We start from the raw sequence: 19,633 nt of genomic DNA on the forward strand, positions 1-19,633 counted from the left end.
GGGCAGGTGAGGCAGGCGGCCATCCCGCTCCCCTCCCGCCCTTGGCGGCGGCGCGGCGGCGGCGGGGGGGTGCGGGGCGGCGGCGGCCGCGCTCGGGCAGCGCGGCCGCGGGTGAGGAGCTGGGGGCGGGGCGGCGGCGCCCAGCGCGCCGGGGAGGCAGGCCGGCGGGCGAGGGGCGGCGGCGGGCCGGGCCGCGCTGCGCTGCCGGGGCCGGCTGGGTGGCGGGGGGCGCTGCAGTCTGGCCGCCGGGCGTCGTTTCTGCCGGGCGGTCGCGGCGCCGGGCGGGGCCGGCGCGGCTCGGGGCCGCCCGCGGGGCAGACCTCGCGGCGGCCGGCGGCGGGGGCCGGGCGGAGCCCGGCTGCGCTGCCGCCCTCCCCCCGTGCACACGCACGTCGCACGCTCCGCTCCGCGAACGCCCCCGTCCTCGTCGAAAGCTGTTGCATCTTTTTTCCCCCTCCTCCCTCCTCTCCTCGTCTCGCTTCTCGTCTGCACCCTTCCCCCTTAACGAGAAGAAAACTCGATTGGATTTTATATATTTCCTTGGGGTTGGAAGAAACTCCTGCCTGCTGGATCTGGTTTAAACGCCCGACAGACAAGGTAAATTAAATGGAGAAGGCTCGGGGAGCAGCAGCAGTAGCAGTAGCAACAGAGAAATCCTTCCTCTGCTGAAGGGGGTGGGGAAAAAGGAAGGAGTTCACGCTTCATTTTGATATCCTGTTTTTGGCCTTTATTTTTCTGTGTTTTCCGCCTTGCATAGTTTAGCTGTCCTTTGTGTTTCTCCCCCTCCCGCCGAAATGCTGTTTGTATGAACGTAGTCTCTGGTTTCATGGAGGCTGAGGAAGGAGTCTGGGACACCGAAAGTTTTTAAGCTCCTCAGGCACAGAAGTTTCTTTGTTCGGTCGGAGAAGGTATTGAACTGAAACTGCTCGACTCCCTGACTCTGCTGCTTCAGCTCCTTCCCTTCCAAAACGATTGCGAACCCTGCGAGTATAATTAACTTCTCGGGAAATACAGTCCTAAAGGAGGTAGTATCTTTTATTTAATCGAAAGATCTTGAGCCTTGGCGCTGCCTGTGTCTGCCGTTTCTTGTTTGTCTTTCACCTTGTTTTCTTGAATATCAGTTAAGTGTCTGGCCGGTCTTCTTCAAGATAGCTGTTAAATTTCTTTATAGAAATGTGCCCTCGTAGTCCTCTGTAAACGCTGTCGCGGTTTTTCCCCTCGACTGCTGCCGCCACCTCTCTTCCTCCCCTCCGCCCCCTCTCAGTCCTCAAGATGACGAGTTGGATTGCATATTTTTCAGCTTGTATAGGAGAGGTCTGTATTGCATTTTGATCCTTGCACAAGTTTATCTTAAGAATCTCCATTTTTTTAAAAAAAGGTACCTAGTGGTTTGACTTCTTGAAAGTATGTGCAGTTGAACCTCCGAGTTAATGGAGCCTTGTTTGGTTTTGGTGACCACTTTCTCCTTTATAATTTTTGAAAGGAGTCCCGTTTGAAGCTGTTGAAGGGGAAACTAAATACGAAGTTTTGGTGTAAGGTTTTGTACTGGTGCTTGTTAAGTTACGCTAACTAAGTTGCATGTAGTGAAAGCAGTCTTGCTCACCACAGATTCATTTCACATGCCTCAAAGAGGCAATTATTGGTTAGTTCCTTCATGAAGGCAAGGAGTTCCTCGTGTTGTGAATGTTCAAAATGAGCTAGAAGCCATAGCTCTGTGCTAACTTACTTACATTTTTGTTCCTGTTTGTCAAACTTGAAAGCAGTGTGTTGGTCAGATAGGATGTGTGTGCTTCAGTCTCTCAAGTGTCTGAGATGTCTTGGTATTTGTGAGGCTTGGATAAAGTAATTTCTATGCCAGATTTTTAACACTCCTACATATGTCATTCTTTAACAGCATCAAGAAATGCAGTGTTCAAGGAAAAAGTTACTAATCCAACTCCATCTGTTTGATATACTGTGAGGAAAAATGTTAACGCGTAACTGACCTAAAGTGGCTTCTATGGCTGATAACAAGTAAATGATTTGGCTTACAATTTATAGACTTACCTTTCCAGGCAGCAGTAAGGGTTATTCTTAGGCGTCAGAAAGGGCTGAACAAAACAAATGGCAGTGAACTTTGGTTTCCTAATATGGCTGATGCTTGGCAGAAAAGCAATGAAGTCTAAATAGAGTAATCCTTTTACAAAGAACGATCGCTTTCCAAAGCAGTGTTTCAGTCCCAATAATGACTTGAGATTCTTGGGGGGGGGTGGGGAATTGTAGCAATGCATGACAAATTTAGTTGTAAACCACTATGTTCGTAATGGATGCAATTTTGTTTCTTTTCAGACCTTTTGTGTTTCTCATGATGCACTTGATATTTTTCAATGCCATGCAGAAGAATAGATCCTTGTAGTGGAGCCACAACTTTTTACGCTAGTGTTTTGTCACCATGGTAGCTATGGATAAGGCCCTTTTTAATGATGAAAGTGTAATTCAGTTCTGCTTACAGCTAATGGTTATATCATAGAATGCCATTCATGTCATTAACATAGTTTAGGAGTTATGAAGGAGTGTATTCTTTCTCGACATCAACCATCTCCACTAAAATCAATCGGACATTGATACTCATATTATGAATAAAATGATTTAAGTATACACATGGTAGCTCGCGTTGCTTGAAACAACACTTTCGTAGGTATGTGCCAATGGCTTGGGGAGACATTCTTTTGACCTGGCTGTTCCTTGCTCATGAATTAAATTAAGCTCAAGTAAACATTGGTAATTTTAGGTATGCTGGCAGTCAAAGAGCTAGAAGTTACAGCATGTGGTGTAGTATGGAATATGATTATCATTAGGGTGATTATCATATTAGTAAAAATATGAATAGAATTGTCTTATGAATAAGCTGCCCAGTAGATAATGTTTGGTATAAATGCAGTGCTCCATGGAGTATCCATTTGCACATCCAGTTCATATGGAATTGATGAGGGGGCTCCATGGAGAAAGTATTATTGATTGAAAGTTGCATAGTGTGTTAACCTGGTGGTGTCAGAGAACAGTGTTATGACTTGTCCTCAGTGAAATTCGTTCAGAGTCTGTAGTCCCAGGCATAAAGAGCCATGCTTGGAACAATAAAGCTAAGGAGAGGCTTGCACATATGTAACATACATTATACGTAGCATGTTAGCAGTAGGTTCTAGAAATAGAAGGGGATGGGAGCAAATTCCTCAACTCAGCTTTCCTGTAGGGGTGTAATGAATCACTGGCTGTCTGCTTTGTTTTCTTGTTTTGTTTTTGTCCTTCCTGCTCCAAAACAAAAAGGAAAATCTTCTAGGGAAAATGTTACGTGAAGCTCAAATGGTTGATATGTCATCTCTTCAGCAGATTCTCCCTATGGAATAACCTGATCTGCTAAAGGAGGGTCTGACGTTTACTCCACATAGAGGAATTACAAATCTAACCTTTTCTGAATGAGTAACTAGTTGTGTTGATGGAAAAGCTACTCTTAGGGATATGAAAACAGTAGGCTCTGTTCCTATGTGAGCATGCAAATGTTGATGGTGACAGCTGATGTAGGTAGTTAAATGTGAATTACCTGGCAAGTGAAGATTTAGAAACATTGCTATTTTACCTTGTCAGCTTTTGACTGAGTAAAACAATATGCCAGACAACGCTTTTCACATCAGAATGAAAACATTGAAGGTAACATGTTTATCAGTTTGTGTAGTAAATAGTCTGTAGGTAACTTCCCTCCCCCCTCCTCCCCCTTTAGAAAGTGCAGTGTTTGTGGTAACCTGTTACAGTGCTACCTAAGTGTCTTTGGAACATCTGTGAAGTCCAGTGCACACTTGTGAGGTATAGGTTACATCTTCTACAACTTCTAAAAGTTTAACTGATTTTGAGAGTTTTGCTTAATGTTTTGAATGCATAAGGAATATCTTTTTGTTAGTATTGTGGGTAACTTGTGAACAGTTCTGTGGCTGCTTGCACAGCTGATTCTGGTCCAGTTCTGGATAAGAAGTATTTTTTTCGGTGGGGTGGGGGCTTGTCAAAGCTTCAAACATGGATTTCCTGCAGTCCTTATAGTTCTCTTCATCTCTTGGGGAGCAGCTGCGGTGTGCCACTGCAGTTTCCAACTGTGAAGGTGGCATGCGGAGCCCACTGTATCAGCACAGCTGGCACGCTATCTCCTGCTGAGTAAATATTGGTAAAAATTAGTGGGCCTAAATATCACTACCTAGTGTACTTCAGTAATAATTAATTGTTAAGCAATTCTATTGAGTCTAAGATTGTAAGCGGACAGGTAATATATAGAGAAACTTGACTGCTCTAATGACAAGATGGGTATGGGGTTTTTTTAAGGATTTTTTGTTGTAAAAAGATTACTTTATTGAAAAACAGCCTGCATTTCTGATTAAGAATATAATGTTCATGTATTGTGAGTAAAATCTTGTAAATGTTAAGATTTGAAAGTAAGGATGCTGATTTAGGAGAGATTTATAAATCTCATCATCTGCCTAAGAAATATGGAAAAAGTGAATATTGCTATGCTGGAATTGGTAGTATTTTTATTATATAGTAATCTTGGGATAATTCTGCTTTTTCTATTGCTCTCCCTCATTAGTTACCAGTTCTTTTTAAGATACTTGTTTCTCTGATGCTTAAACTTCAATATGGGTATTTGGCTTATTACTCTGTTTAGTTTCACCTGTACTTCCCCTGAAGGTGATACAGAGGCATGATGTTTCAACACTAAATCGCACCTTCCACCTTTAAAAATACATCGTGACTTTGCATAATTGAGAAATAAAGCTAAACAAACCTCTTCATTTGGTCTAAATGAAACCAAACTGAAGTCCACTTATGTTGGAGAACATCAGCATTGTGACTAGCTTCACTAGGGTAGTTTAAGTTGAAAAGTAGATTAGTTCTTTCTGTATCTGAAACTAATTTGTAGATACTTGATACTAAGCAATCATTATACATAGGAACAAAAAGTGATGTTTAAGCAGAGTCTGAGAACAATGTGAACGATCTTGGCTGCTGTGGGTGTCCGGGAAGTTGTAATAAAGTCAGGAGGTAACCAAGCCTTTGGAGCTTCTTGTCTTTGAAGGCTCAATCTTGTTACATAAGGTAGTATGTACTCTCCTCCCCTCTTTATCCACTTCAGTAGATAATGAATGGGATGGCTGTACTCTTCCATACTATTTTTTGGTATGGCCAGGAAAACGTTAGGTTACAAGTCTTGTACACAACTTTGATTAAAGAAGGAGCGGGAATGCTTTGTGCTGCCGTCTGTTCTGTATCCATCCAATGATTAGGCACAGGCTAAACCATAAAGATTACTTATGATAATAAGGACAACTTCTGTCCCTGTAAGAGCAAAGCTACCAGGAAGAAGGTAAGTGATTCCAAAATGCACAACTTTTAATAGTTTCTCAATTTTTGAATATTCAATATTATATACTCTTGCATCTTTTGTAAATAGAACTTTAGTTCTATTAATAAAATAATTCTATTAGTGAAATTAATAGTTTCTCAAACTTTTGTTTCATGCTTTTGTATAATTGAATTCTGCAAGCATAAGGCCGTATTATATATGCAAAGTAGAACAACTGCTAAAAGCAAACATTCTTTAAGATTCCCTTATTTAGATGCACATTGTGAGAATAATAACTGGAAGAAACTGTAGATCAGTATCTTCTGAGTGATCAGTTTGGAATTCACTGGGTCATGAGCTCCTTTTCCAAACAAAAAAGTCGTCTAAGCACGTTGAATTCTCCAGGTTTGTATAGTTCAATATGTACGGTGCTGTGCTTCACGTCTTGTAGACCCCGTCATGAAGTTGGCTGGGGTGGAATGAACAGAGATGCATAGACATGGTCCAATGGTCTGACTGTGAATGGTCTGACTGTTCTGGACTGTCACACGCTTCCAGTGGGAGAGACTGCAGCTGTTTGAGTAGAATTTCCTTTCCAGGAGCAAACAGGTAGGAAGGATATACTTGTTTTAGGAGTGTTGAGTTTTGTGTTCTCTTGAACTTAAAATTGCACTTCTGAAGTAGATGGATGGGGTATAGTTGTCTTCCTGTGAGCTTCTAATGTTCAGTGACTACTTCTTGTGTCAGTTGTCTGGGGCTAGCTTTAGGAGTAGAAGAAGCTGTGAAGCGGTTTGAAGTGTTAGTAAAAGTTACAAAGGCTTGAAATGAAACATTTATAATTTAACTCTTAATTTGGGATGGGTGGTATCTCCCTGTGAAGTGTCTGGGGCCTTATTCCCTTGGTGGGGAAAGCTCCAATGTTAATAACTAAATTAAAAATATTTGAAGTTCTGTTAATATCTTAAAGGTAGCTGGAGAATGGATGGTCTTGGTGTCTGAAGTACTGTGGTTTGAGTTTTACTGCTGCCTTTGGAGCCTTCTCATCAGTTTTCAACTCTAGTTGGCATGAGAAGTTCCTGTAGCAGCTGCGTAGGGGGCTCCATCTTCCCAGTCAGTTCTGGAAGAAAAGTTTCCTGTTCTTCCTTAGTCCGTTGTCCCATAATGTAGGGTCTAAGTTTAGTATCGTTGCAGAAACTATTTCTTCAGCCTTCCTTGCCCTCCTTGTCCTTGAAGTTTTTCAGTACGTGTCTTCCAAAACTTCCAAGCCTTCTAAGAAGGAGAGGAGAGGGCATAGATGCTTCGAGCTAAATCAGTACATCTGAACAAACGCCTGAAATGCAATGCCAGATGCCTGTGAGTGTCAGTCACAGGTTCAGTCATCCAAAATGACTATGGATGTCATCTTAAGTGTTTGGATGGTGGAAAGTGTTTCCAGGCTTGTCTGGAAGACTTCTGGTAGGCTGCTAAGAAACTTCTTGAGAACTGCTGCTTTTCCCCCCACATGTGACTGTAGTTGTCCTGGCATTACTGTCCCTGAGGGGAGAAATGATAGTTTAGAAGATCAACCCAACTGTCAGCAATTCAATCAAATTACTGCAGATCTTCTGTCTTTACTTACAGGTAACCCTGAGGATAGGATGGATGTTTATATTTGAAACTGAGTATCGGAGTACTCTTAAATAATGATACTAATGCAAATCATAGTTTTTGTTCCTCTGTGGAAACGTTACACTTAATGAGCTGTACGTGCTTGTGCATGCTTGTGGTTAAAAAAAAATAAAAAGCTTGGCTGCAGAAGTATTTACAAGGTTGAGGGCCTGTATTTTCAGTAAAAGTAAACTGAAAAGTATGGCAGCATAACAGTCTAAATCTTTCGTGACTTAAATGCTCTGTAAGTACTCACTTTCCGTGCTCATGCTACAGAGTATAATATGCGGGTGTTGAATTTACTTAGTTTCCACTTTGGCCTACGAGGTAGGTGTACCTGAAGGAGGAGATGAATGTGCAGACAGCTGTTGATGTGCAGTGATACCCTGCGGCTGGGTTGTTTGCTTGCTGTGGCAAATTAGTCTTTGGCGACCTGGAATGTCAGCTTGGTAGTTAGCTCCTTTTACGAGAACATACTCATTTTGGGTTACTTCTGGTCACATAATCATATGTGATGTTAACCCTGGAGCTGTGGGTCACTTAATTTCTGAGCTGCTCTGTATTTTTTTGGAGGTTGGCAATAAAGTTCACTGCTGAGGGAGAGAATTCAAAAGGTCGCATCTTTCTGATTCATAGCTATCCAGCCTTTACACCATTTATTTTAAGTTCTGCTTTAGTAAACTTATACAGGGTGATTTATTCTAAGTAATTCATGAATTCTTCAGTAGATCTCCTTCTGGGAGGAATTGCAGCCAGGGGGAATCGAGTGTAGAATGCTAGAAAATAATATTGTGAACAAACCTAGAATTTTACTTTAAGGTCACTTTTGTTGGTTCACATATGGGTGTTGGAAAACTATTAAAAACAAGGTAACAATTAAGTTAAGGACTCAGCTCTAAATAGGAAGAGGAGGAAAAGATGGTTAAACCTGTGGTTTTCCATCCTTTCTGGGAATGTGACAGGAAGGGGAAATCAATTGGAACTCTGAATTTGGCAAGCCATCTGGCTCTGATGCTGATGGATAACATTGATATGGAGGGGAAGAAACTATCAGAGCTTTACTATTTTACTATACTGTTGTTTAACTATAGTACAGCTTATTTGTGTCTTTTCTTTTAGGAGACTTTTTTTCTGAACAATGTTTTGTCGGGGAGGGAGATCTCTGTGGCTATTAGAAAATCCTGTTCTTCCAGTGCGTTATTCCTAATCTAGACGTTAATGCTTGGGTCCAGTACCAGAGATTTCATCTAAATAAATGAAAATATAAACAAGACAAGTACTAGAAAAGCAAGATAGACTTAAAATAGATTTTAATAGACTTAGATGAGAATCATTTACTCTTCTGCTTCTATTTATGTGGGTGAGCTCCTCTATTTTTCCACGAGGACTTATTTTGCCTTGCTTTACTGAAACAAAGCAGAAGTACCGAGGATCATGGCATTCCTGTGTGCTGTTTTCAATGCTGCTGTTTCTAGAGAACAACAGTGGAGCAGACAAAAATTTCTGTGGGATTTTCTTGTGGGAAATCTGTGGGATCTGTGGGAGAGGTATGGTCGAGATTTCAAATGTGCTGTAGTCTTTCATGACATTAGTGTTACTGAATTGGTTTTGCAGCAGCAGCCTGTGATGCCTCAAGGGAAAGATTATGACCCTGTCAATGGAGCAGGTTAAAAGAAAGTGTTATGGGATGGGAGAGAAACATATCTTTAATGAATACTTTTTTTCTTGTCCTCTTTCTTACTTCTCTTCTCCCTCTACATAAACCAACTGATCCGGAACCAACAAATTGTTCCTTAAACTTTTAGAAACAGTGCTTGCTTTCTCTCATCTGTGATGGAGTCCCTGCCTGTTTCCACTGAATTCAAATATATATTTGTTCATTTTAGATCCATAGATCACCTATCATTCCATTTATGTTAAATCTTGACAAAGTTTTAAATTTCAACTTCAGAGTATGAAATATCTACAGAGGAATAACCTTCACTCAAAATCAGAATGTTACTCATTTTCCCCAAACTTGTATTAACTTGTTTTTAATCTTTGAAAAGTCTGAAGGGAGGTATGCACTGATGATTCAAATTATTTGAAATCACAGTTACGAAATTTTCTGAAATTCCTACATTGTGCTCTTCAGTTCCGTTTTCCTATTCTGAGAAAAAGAGGCTGACATGTTAATAGCAAATCAGCACGGCACTGTCCCAGTTTTTACTTCAATAGTGTCAAAGTAGTATTGTACCTCTTTTTTTCTCTTGCTAGAAAGTACAGGATGTCGGAAGTTAAGTAACACTTTAAGCTAAGTTATTATTAAATCAACTTTGAATTCAGTTTTGAGGCTGTAATTTGCACTGTGGTGGGAAGGAAGGATTTTGGTTTTATTTAAACCTCCTGCCAGGTGAAAAACTTGTTTTTGACTTTAGGTAGTAAATTATTATCTATGTTGATAACAGCACTTTAAGAGAAACTGTACTTCAATATAATTGTCTAAATTCTGAGTAATTCTTAAATTTTTTGTTGTAAGCAGTAAACTATCATCCTTCCCTATCCTAAAGAGGCAAAAATACTTTGGAAACCATTCAAGAATAGCCTTCTGTTAATTTTGTTATAATGGTTGCTTATCTGATCTCCAAAATGCCTGATGTAGTAAAATAAAAATAACATGACAGCTCTTCTTTTTTTCTTTAATCATAATCTGTTGGCTTGGAGGAACACAACACTAAGTAAAGAGAAAAATAATTCAGTACAAAAAGTATTAGCTTAAACGCCTCATTACTGTGTTGGGAGTGAAAAGAGATTGTAAGTTGGCAAAAATCAAATGCGCGTTGTGAGAGCAAAGCTGAGTAAATAGAGGACAAGAATAATGGTGCTTAGCCACATGGGAGATATGAAGAATCTTGTAGTTAGAACTACAGTTAATGCAAAGAAGAGTAATTCTTGTGTATCACAATTGTGATTGTGATGGATCAGGATTTATATATCAGTTGTAAAATGAATGTAGAAGAAAAAAATAGACAGAGGTACAGTTCAGGGATTTCTTTATTTGCCCGGAACGGTAACTCCTAAAACTGCTGAGAATAATGGTGAGCTAATATGTGTCATAATTATTGTATAAACTAGAAGAAGATGCTTAGAATCTGGAAAATACTGACTTTTTTTTTAACTTTTGCTGTGCATAGAAATAGTGGCTATTCCTTATCGTAGTAGTAAAAAAGGTATATTAAAGTGAAATTCTTTTAAAAGCTGCATTGTAAATGAAAGCTTACTGTTTTTAGTACTGCATTTTATACTAAACAAATGTAAAAGTAAAAAGGAAACCAGCTTGTTGAGGTGGGTAACACTTAAAGACAGAGACAGAAGTGTTCTTTAAGGGGGAATTTTCTAAGGTAAAATGGAAGTCTAGTTGTATATGCTATTTCTTTAAGTGGTGACTTTCATTAGGGCACTGTGTAGTGTTTTAAGTGTTGGAGTGCATGTTTATGTGTGTGTTTTGGTAGAATATATTTTTTTGAAATCTAACATTCCCAAAATGGGGAATGAATACACATATCCATATGCACTCCTGTTTTTTGAACTGTGGTCTATGAATGTGTTTCCACTTGTGTTCCTGTCACCACAGACTGAATTGTGTAACCTGTCTAGATTTGGTGCAGCAGTTTTTCTGGGCAGTTTATCCATCTTATTAGCTAGAGGGTTTTGAGTGTGGTTCCTCCTCTTCCTCCCATGTACCCAACCTTTGCTTGCTTTGTATCTCGAAGTCTCATATTGTTTTGGGCCTGCTGTGTTCTTCTAACCTCTGCTTGATCCATCCTAGTTTTAGCTAGGAATTCTGGTAATTACTTTTGGGGAGGGAGTGCATGTAAAGCAGGGCAGCAGGAGCTGTTTTGTTTTACTGTATGGACCACACAACTTAGAAAGCAAAATAATTAGGTAACCAGGAATCTTCTGATAAGAAATAGTTTCTTTTTTCTTTTCCCTTTATGCTTTCGTTTGTGCTGAACTGTTATATGTTGCAGATTGCCTGAATTTGTCTCCAGGCAATTAGATGGAAAGTGTGGTTAATAGATGAGAATTTTCTTGTGTATTGAAATACTGCATATTTACAGCAGTGCAGCTTGCTTGTTTAAAAACCTTTGGTATCTGCTGCAGATGGCTGCATAGTCTAAGGAGTGGCTTCCTGGCTGCATTGTACATGAAGTGCCAAACATGATGAGAGCAGTTTTGTTCTGGAATGCCAAAATACATTGAATCCGTTCAGGAAGCAACATATGTCAAATGAATAAAAATATCACACTCATGCGAAACAGAATGTGGTAGTTATGTTTTTCAAGTCTGCTTTCTTTCCTGAATTAAGGGGTTAAAAAGGACTTCTTGTGTTGAGGGTAGTATTAAATACCAATTGCTGACTTACACTTTTAGCATTTTCACTACCATTTGTTTCCCCATACCCTATTTTTTCTTTTGATTAACATATGCCATAGTTGAAAATTGAAACAAGGAGGCTATCAATAGGGATGCTGTATAGGAAAAAGAGTATTATGTTTTCCTCCTTGGATATCTAGGCCTGTGCACAGCATACAGGTTTTTGATGGGTTTTTTGTTTGTTTGTTTTTTGGTATGGGGGTTGGCAGTTGTGTTTTTTCTTCTTCTTTTTTTTTTTTTTAAGGCTGGTAGGTTAGGTGTTTCTTTACATCCCTGTGAGAGTTATATGTAGTTGCTTGATACTGCAGGTAGAAAACCAGGGTTGAAGAAAATAAAAATGAGTGGTGAAAGATGTTGCTTCTGCCCAAACTCTAATTCCAGCAAGTTCTCAAGACAGGAAGTGGGAACATTTACGACTCATAGCTGCAAATATTGCAGGATTTTATTTTGATAAAGAAACAAGCCCAGGGCAGAGTGTGTTTTGTTGCATATTACTTCTTTGTTTGCAAAGGAGATGGTAGTCACTTTGATTCCTCCTAGTTGGAAGGTGAAGATATTAAAAATTGCATTGACAGAAAAATACATGCCTCTCTAGAAGCTGTAGTTCCATCTGATCAGTTTCTAACTAATATTTTGCACAGATTTTTGTGCCTGAAATAATTTGAAAGACTAGATTTTATATCTCTCTCAAACCCAGAGAAATGAAGTATGTATCTTTAAAGTAATTTTGTTTGTCCTTTCTGAATGTTGTTTTTCTCTTATTTGTTTTTGTCTCTTCCATCACTATGATTAGACATACAGTTAAAAATTAACTTCAGTGAATTATCTTACATAAGGTCCTTAGTGTTGTTCTGTCTTGTGTAAGAAGTGATAGGTCCCTGAAAGAGGGGAGGGAGTGAGGGCAAATGTTTTCTTTTGCTAGCTGTAGAAGGCATGGATTTATTCAAATAAAATATTTGATAATAAAGTAGCTTCATCTGAAGCCTGACTGTAGCAGAGGCCATAATAATCAGCATTTCTTTTTTTTTTTTTTTTTTTTTTTTTTAATAATACTAGGAGCTCAGATGTGAAGCAGAGTGGAAGCTTGTGTTCTTGCTTCCTGGATTGAAAGAGGAGATGCTGTTGTTTCTTTTTCTGTTTTAAATTCTACCCTTCCTATTCCCTGAAATTTTTAGCTGTCCCATGATAGTGATACCAACTACCGCAACTAAGGATGTGCTCATCTGCTGAGAGATGAGATGCATAGTCCAAAACAACTTCTGAGGTTGCTTGTTTGTGTCAAGGTCTACATCAGGTGGGTTCTTGAGTGCTTTTGTATTTGTTCTGGCAGTCTACCTCTCTCTTCCCTGATTGTGATGTGTGTTAGTTTGTCTGGTGTCAGCCTTCTTCAGGGTAGTTATGGGAGAATCTCTAGAAAACATGTTCAGGTACACAGGAGCTGTCTTTCTCAGCCTTTGTTCTTCTGTGAAGTGTGGCGTCTGTCTTCATTCTAGTCACGAAATTTTACGTTTCATGAATGAGTAGTGGTCCTGCTAGCCTATGCTGGTTTTGGCTGGGATAGAATTAATTTTCTTCATAGTAGCTAGTATGGGACTATGTTTTGGATTTGTGCTGAAAACAGTGTTGATACAGGGATGCTTTTATTACTGCTGAGCAGTGCTTACACAGAGTCAAGGCCTTTTCTGCTTCTCACCCCACCCCACCAGCGAGGAGGCTGGGGGTGCACAAGGAGTTGGGAGGGGACACAGCTGGGACAGCTGACCCCAGCTGGCCACAGGGCTATTCCATACCATATGACATTCATGCTCAGTATATAAAGCTGGTGAAGAAGAAGGAAGGGGGGGACGTTCAGAGTGATGGCGTTTGTCTTCCCAAGTAACCATTACGCGTGATGGAGCCCTGCTTTCCTGGAGATGGCTGAACACCTGCCTGCCCCTGGGAAGGAGTGAATGAATTCCTTGTTTTGCTTTGCTTGCGCGTGTGGCTTTTGCTTTCCCTATTAAACTGTCTTTATCTCAACCCATGAGTTTTCTCACTTTTACCCTTCTGATAATCCTCTCCATCCCACCAGGGGGGAGTGAGCGAGCGGCTGTGTGGGGCTTAGTTGCTGGCTGGGGTTAAACCACGACATAGCCAAAGGCAGGTCTGACTGACCTGCTCAAGCATGATTCACTCCAGTGTTTCTACTCATCTCCCGGATATCAGTGGCTACAGCTCTGTTCTGTAGCTATTGAATTGTAGGAAGTCCCAGAAATAGTAGCACAAAGAAATGTGCTATCAGGTCTATGTTTTCCTTCTGTCCCTTTGTGTTTCTGAAATGTACTTCCAGTGCACCATACCAAGTATCTATGCATGTCCACCTCTTCCCTCCACCTTAGAGTTATCTACTATTTCTCTGTAGAATCTGGCCTGGTTTGCTGACATTTTCAGTGTGAAATATCAAGTTAAAAACTTACTCCTAATTCAGTCTTTGTTATCACTAGTAACAGGAATTCATTTTCAAATGATCTTTGAAATCAGTTCACACATCTGTGTTCAGGTTGGACCTGCTATTATCATAGTGTTAATGCAGTTCCACAAAACCTGATCTTAATACAAGGTCGGTTTTTGCTGTTCAGAGCCTGTAAATGGTGGCAAATTGCAGTATACTTGCAACAGTTATAATATGTTGTCTTTTCTCACTGGTTGACCAACTTAAACTCTCATCAAAGCCCTTGCCATGTCAGGTTTTAATAGACAAGTAAGGCTATAGAGTCTCCTGAATTTTTTTCCCTCTTTGGAGTTCATTCCAAATTTTCTGCTAACATCTTTCTGTGCTGTTGATAGCATTGTAGAACCAACTTCTTGGATTTACTGAGTATCTTTTTTGTTACCTCTCCATTAAACAGGTGCCTTGATATTTATTTTGTTTAAGGTACTTTGCAACTTAATTCTAATCTGTGTGATTTAATTAATCATGACATATAATTGATGTGACTTTTAAAAGTACATTGGCTGTTATGTTTTGTTACATCCTTTCTTGTGGTTTCTTCCTGAATGTGTCCCTTCTCCTGCAGCTTTCCAAGGCAATGGTAATGTTGACTTGGGAGCAGGCCAGAAGACAGCATCATGGAAGATTTTAAAAAAAAAAAAAAAAGCTGTTAAAGCTGTTTCCGTTTCTTCCTATCAGGATTTACTGTTAGGTGTGTTTTTCAGGTGTGTGATATTGGTGGCTTGTAGTTATTCAATTAGTAGGAGGGGCAATAGAAGAGGAATTTGGATGAGAAGCTTGTGTGCACTGCAGAGAGCCTGGTTTCATCCATAACAATTATTAGACTTGCTTTATGTCCGAACACCTAAGGGTTAACAGGACCTGTCTTATTATATGGACTTCATATGGGAGAAATCATCCTTAAGATTGGAAGGAGGGTGGATCCTGCTTTAAGTAATGGGCATCATCTCCTATAAAGTGGCAGCTTCCGATGCTATAGGAGGTTTGAGGTGCATCTGGTGAATCCTCAGTTACTTAAGAGCACTGGAGCAGATGAAAGGTTCATCTAGATCAGTGGCCCTGTTGTGTATCTTGGGTCTCAATTTTTTTCTTTTTACAAATCTATTCAGTATTCAGGGTTTGAATTACAGGTTGATATTCATTGAATATTTTTCTACAATTTTTTTTTTTTTTTAAACCTTAATATTGCAGTTAGCCCCAACTGAACAACTGAAATTCTTTATTGTGAGCACTTCTTGACAAGGCACCTTCATGTATTGGTCACTTTGGAATTTAAGTGGTTTTTTTGGTTAAAAGAAAGTAAGTGTAAATAAATATTTAACTTACCATGTTGGGGGTGCTGATCTGTTTTGTATACTTTAGTCCCGTTCCTCAAGCCTTTTATAAATGTGAAGTATTGCTTTGTAGGCAAGTAATTGACCTTTTGTTGCAAAAACATGCGCAGCACTTGCTGAGCAAGGGTGTCTTCCAGTTAAGAAGACCACATCCTGTAACTATTTCTTTCAGTTTTGAACTCAGAATGTAGAACACGAACTGCTGACACAGTCACTGTCTGGACCATAACTATTTACTGACCTAACTGAGTGTCTTCACTTGGTTGCCTGGAGGTACTTGGCATGGTTAATATTTTTTAAAATTATTCTCCCCTGGCCTCTCTCTAAACTTCTTGTCTCCACTGGTTGATGCTTTCAGGAAAAAAACCACCAAACCTATGAATCCAAGGCAGACTAAGTTATAAAATGTGAGCCACATGAATGAATTTTGCTACCAGAATGTGCTGTTGTGAGCATTAAACTATGCTTGCATGTGTTTTTGATACATCTTTTTGATACTAAGAGAAAAATATTAATAGTAATGAAGTTATCACCTTTACTTTTAAAGGAGTCTTAATTTAGAAGGCCTGTGGCTGAATGTATAGTCTTATATTCTGCTGCATCTCCTCTGATAGGAGGCAGTATACTTCCTCTTTCCTTCCTGCGCGGGTCCTTTGCTTCATAGGTGAAGACTTTATGTTGAAGGTCAGTGAGTTGATGAACAAGCTGGTGTAATTAGAAAAAAATTCCCCCGGATATCTTGCAGGGTTAGGGTTTTTGGGTCAGTTACTGATCAGACTCATGGTGTGGTTATGCAAACCCTAGATTTAATAAAAGGCAGGTGTGAGGGGAAAGCAGGGCTTGCTCTTTCTTTAGCAGTCTCTAGTTTGAATTAATTCCCATTATGCTTAAGCACAATAGGAATTAACTTGCCTTTTGAGTTCCAGTTTTTGGTTTGGAATAATCTTTCACTTGATCACAGTAAATGTAAATGCTGCTCTTTTCTTCATCACTGGTTTGATCCTCAATAATCCTTCCATAAATGTCAGAAGTGCAAAAACTGGGATACTTACCCTGTTCTATCTCTTTTTGAGCAGATTTAAAGTGTACCACCCCCTGTCTTTCCTGCTTTTTTGCTATATGTGGGTTGATTTCTAGACTTTGACGGTAGGCTGGTAATTTCATGCCTATCTGTAAAATAGTTTGTAATTGCTGCAGGGGTGGGAAAATAACTAACTGCAGTAAGAACTGAGATTGCAAAAGGAGAAGAAGCATTGAAGTCCTTTTTTCCTGAAAGCTACCTTGCAGAGCACTTGCTCTTGAGACTTTTGTGTCTAGTTTCTTTAGTTCCTAGGGATTTCTGGTGGCTTTATATTTTTCACTGTCTGGAGGGATCTCTTAGTAGAAATGTGTAGGTCAGCAGTACTTGAATGTGGGATGCTCTGCTTTCAAATTAAGCCCCAAGGCTAGTGTGAATGGAGAACTGACAGGTGATGGGCAGTCAGTATGATGAGTAAACAAGTTCATGTGTTATGTATTATTGCTGATACAGTGATGCAATTAGGAATGTCTGTCACTGATAATGTGGGGTGCCATTACTATATTTTACTATTTTCTCTCAGAAGGGCAATGTAGAACCATCTTCATGGAGGCATTAAAGATGCAACATAATTAGGAGGTGAGGGATGGAAGAATAGAGGGCATTTAACTTCATAATTCTAAAATCTTCTGGGAAATTTGCTGGGAAATTTGTGAAGGTGCCATGTGATCGTAGCGTGGGGCCATGTATGCTCGAGCAGTCTCACTTGGCTGTCCTGCGCTCATGGAAGTGCAGAAAGCTTGTGATCTTTCTCTCCTCTTTCCCAGAAGGGCCAAGCCAGTAGGGAGGAGGTGGCATTGATGGGCATGAGGTAGACAAAACAGATTTTTCCTGTGTTGGTACCATCTTTTTAAGACTCTCTGGTACTGTACTTATCTCTACTTCTCTGAAGAGACTAGAGTGGAGTGATGTAGAAAAGAACTAGTGAGTTTTGACCCCTTTCTAATAAAAGGGGGGGAAGTATCCTGGTTCCTGTAGTCTCAAGTAAAACTCATTTCTTGAGATCTGAGTTCACATTACTGTTCCCTGCAATGCATTTCTCAGAGCCACTGGATGAGAAACATTTGAATTGATTTGTGTGGACTTTTTCCTTCTTCGGTCACACCAGTGTTAGCAGCAATGTACTTCTGCAAGAGAAGCTTTGCTGGACATTGCCTACTTACTGGAGCGGTAACTTGTCAAATGGATACTTTTGAAAACATCCTTAAGCAGATAACCTATTTCTCATGCCAGTAGTTGTCTATTTGTATGTCCTGCTCTCTAATCTGCAAAATAACTGTGTATCGTCTTGTTGATTAATAAGTATTTCATGTAGCACATCAGAGGAAATAGTGATTGCTGGAAGATAATTTCTTTTCCTAGAGTGCAAGGATGGAAACAAAGCTCAACAGAATATATTAAATCCCAAATTATTTTGAATGTTATATTTGAGAAGATAACTAATGTGTTAGTTTTTCTTTCAAATTGTGTAGCACAAAGATGAACCTATACAGGGTCTGGAGATAGTGAGTTGTTTCCTTAAGGTGGTTTCTGAATGGTGATCTTCTGCATACTTGGGAGGAACTCCTGTAATTATACTAAATTCTATGGGACTGAAATTTTTACGAAACCAAGATTTGGTTTCATAAGATAAAATGTGGTGCAATCTTTTTTTTTTTCCTTCCACCACCCCACAGATTCAAAATATACTAGGATTTTTCTTAAAAAATGCATTCACAGCCTAGTTAAGAATTAAAAAATGAAGTGTCTGTTGTTCTTGCAAATGAACATGAAATAATTGTACATTTTTTCATGTTTCCTTCATGTGTCTACTTCATTTGTGAGAGTCTATCTGTAATAATCTAGAGCATTGTAAATTGGAATTGACTCTGAACCTGAGGGCGTGTGTACCTTTTTTTGGCATAACTTCATGTTTGTATTCATCCCTTCTCCTCCAAGTGAGTATTTGATTGAAATATTAAGAACTGCATTCACTTTTTCCGTTTTTCAGGTTATCTTTCTTCTGGGTTTTTCCCACTTAAAACGTGAAGTAGATTTTTTTTTTTTGAGTGCTGTAGATGGTCTTGTCTCTTTTGAGGAAGAGTCAGAGAGACTTCTGAGAGACTGGAGTCTTAGTTTCAGTGCATCTGTCATGTCTTAAAATGCTGGGCAGAAAAGGTTCGTGCAAGATAACTGTACAGATATTTTTACATTTATTCTTCTGTGTGATTAGAATACAAGTTGGTCACTGCTTTTTAGGTATATGTGTGTATATTTATATCTATATATCTTGAAATAAGAGGGGAAAATGGATATTTTAAGATCCCTTAATTTTAAGATCCAAAATAGAAATGACTCTGTCATTTGCTAAGATCATAAATTTTCTGGTATCCATCCTGATACTTGCATATGAACTGTGAGTCTTGCATGCTGAAATTATAGCCAGTACTGAAGCTGAGCTTAGTGAGATTACCATACATTGCTGAAGAGGGTTCCCTTCCTCCCCTCCCCTTGAGTCATTCATCTGGAGAAGAATCTAGGATCCAGTGTCAAATTTATGTGTTTAGATTGTGTAAAAACCAGTTCAGCTACTCGGTGGCAAGTACCTAAGCTCACAAAGTACCTGCAAGTTGATGCTGTCTCCTGTCAATCATGTAGCTTCCAGCAAACTGAATATCTGTAGAACCAAACTATCTATTAACACTCTGAAGGACAGTAGTCAAGTCTGTTTAAGCACTTTTTACTGATTTTTAAGAGTGAAATAAATATGTGTCAAAACAACTTGTAATATAGGCTAACTAATTTGGGTGTGTTATCTGTAATTATATGCATCCTCCGTTTGTGCTACTTAATGGAAAAAATCAGATACACGAAGTATGTAGTAGCTTTCAGAAAGTAATTGCGGAGGACATTTGTTTATTCTGTTCATACCCAATTGCATTAATGTAGCTGCTAAATGATAAATTTTGCATGTGCACTCCTAGTAATTGTGTTAATGAATTCATAAGTTCATATTTTTCTCTTACTTTTCCCTTATTTTGGACTATGGATTCAGGTAAACTATGCTTAAAAGAAATCTAAATATCCTTTTTTACTTTGTCATGGTAGATGAAGAGAATGGAAAGGGAAGAATTGTGTAGTAGTAATTGGATTTTTTTCCAATTACTTGTGAATGCAAAATGCAAAATGCATAGATCTACTGATGCAGTAGAATTGACTAGCAAATATCTTGAATATATTGCAACTATTTCTTTTTGACCCTATTAAAACTTGATTAATGGCATATTTCTCATCAATTTTGCTGCTTTAAGTGATTGTTTTCATTG

General features: G+C 39.3%; 1 protein-coding gene across 1 annotated transcript in view; it reads left to right on the forward strand.

Moving 5' to 3' along the window:
• Window positions 1-466: 466 nt before the first annotated feature.
• ERBIN (erbb2 interacting protein) overlaps window positions 467-19,633 on the forward strand; it is a 121,617-nt gene continuing 102,450 nt past the window's right edge. Inside the window, exon 1 of the mRNA XM_075488680.1 lies at window positions 467-597. The gene's annotated coding sequence lies outside the window, so the exon portion shown is untranslated. The remainder of the gene's footprint in view (window positions 598-19,633) is intronic.

The sequence above is a fragment of the Mycteria americana genome, chromosome Z (genome assembly GCF_035582795.1).
Source record: "Mycteria americana isolate JAX WOST 10 ecotype Jacksonville Zoo and Gardens chromosome Z, USCA_MyAme_1.0, whole genome shotgun sequence".
Taxonomy (NCBI): Eukaryota; Metazoa; Chordata; class Aves; order Ciconiiformes; family Ciconiidae; genus Mycteria; species Mycteria americana.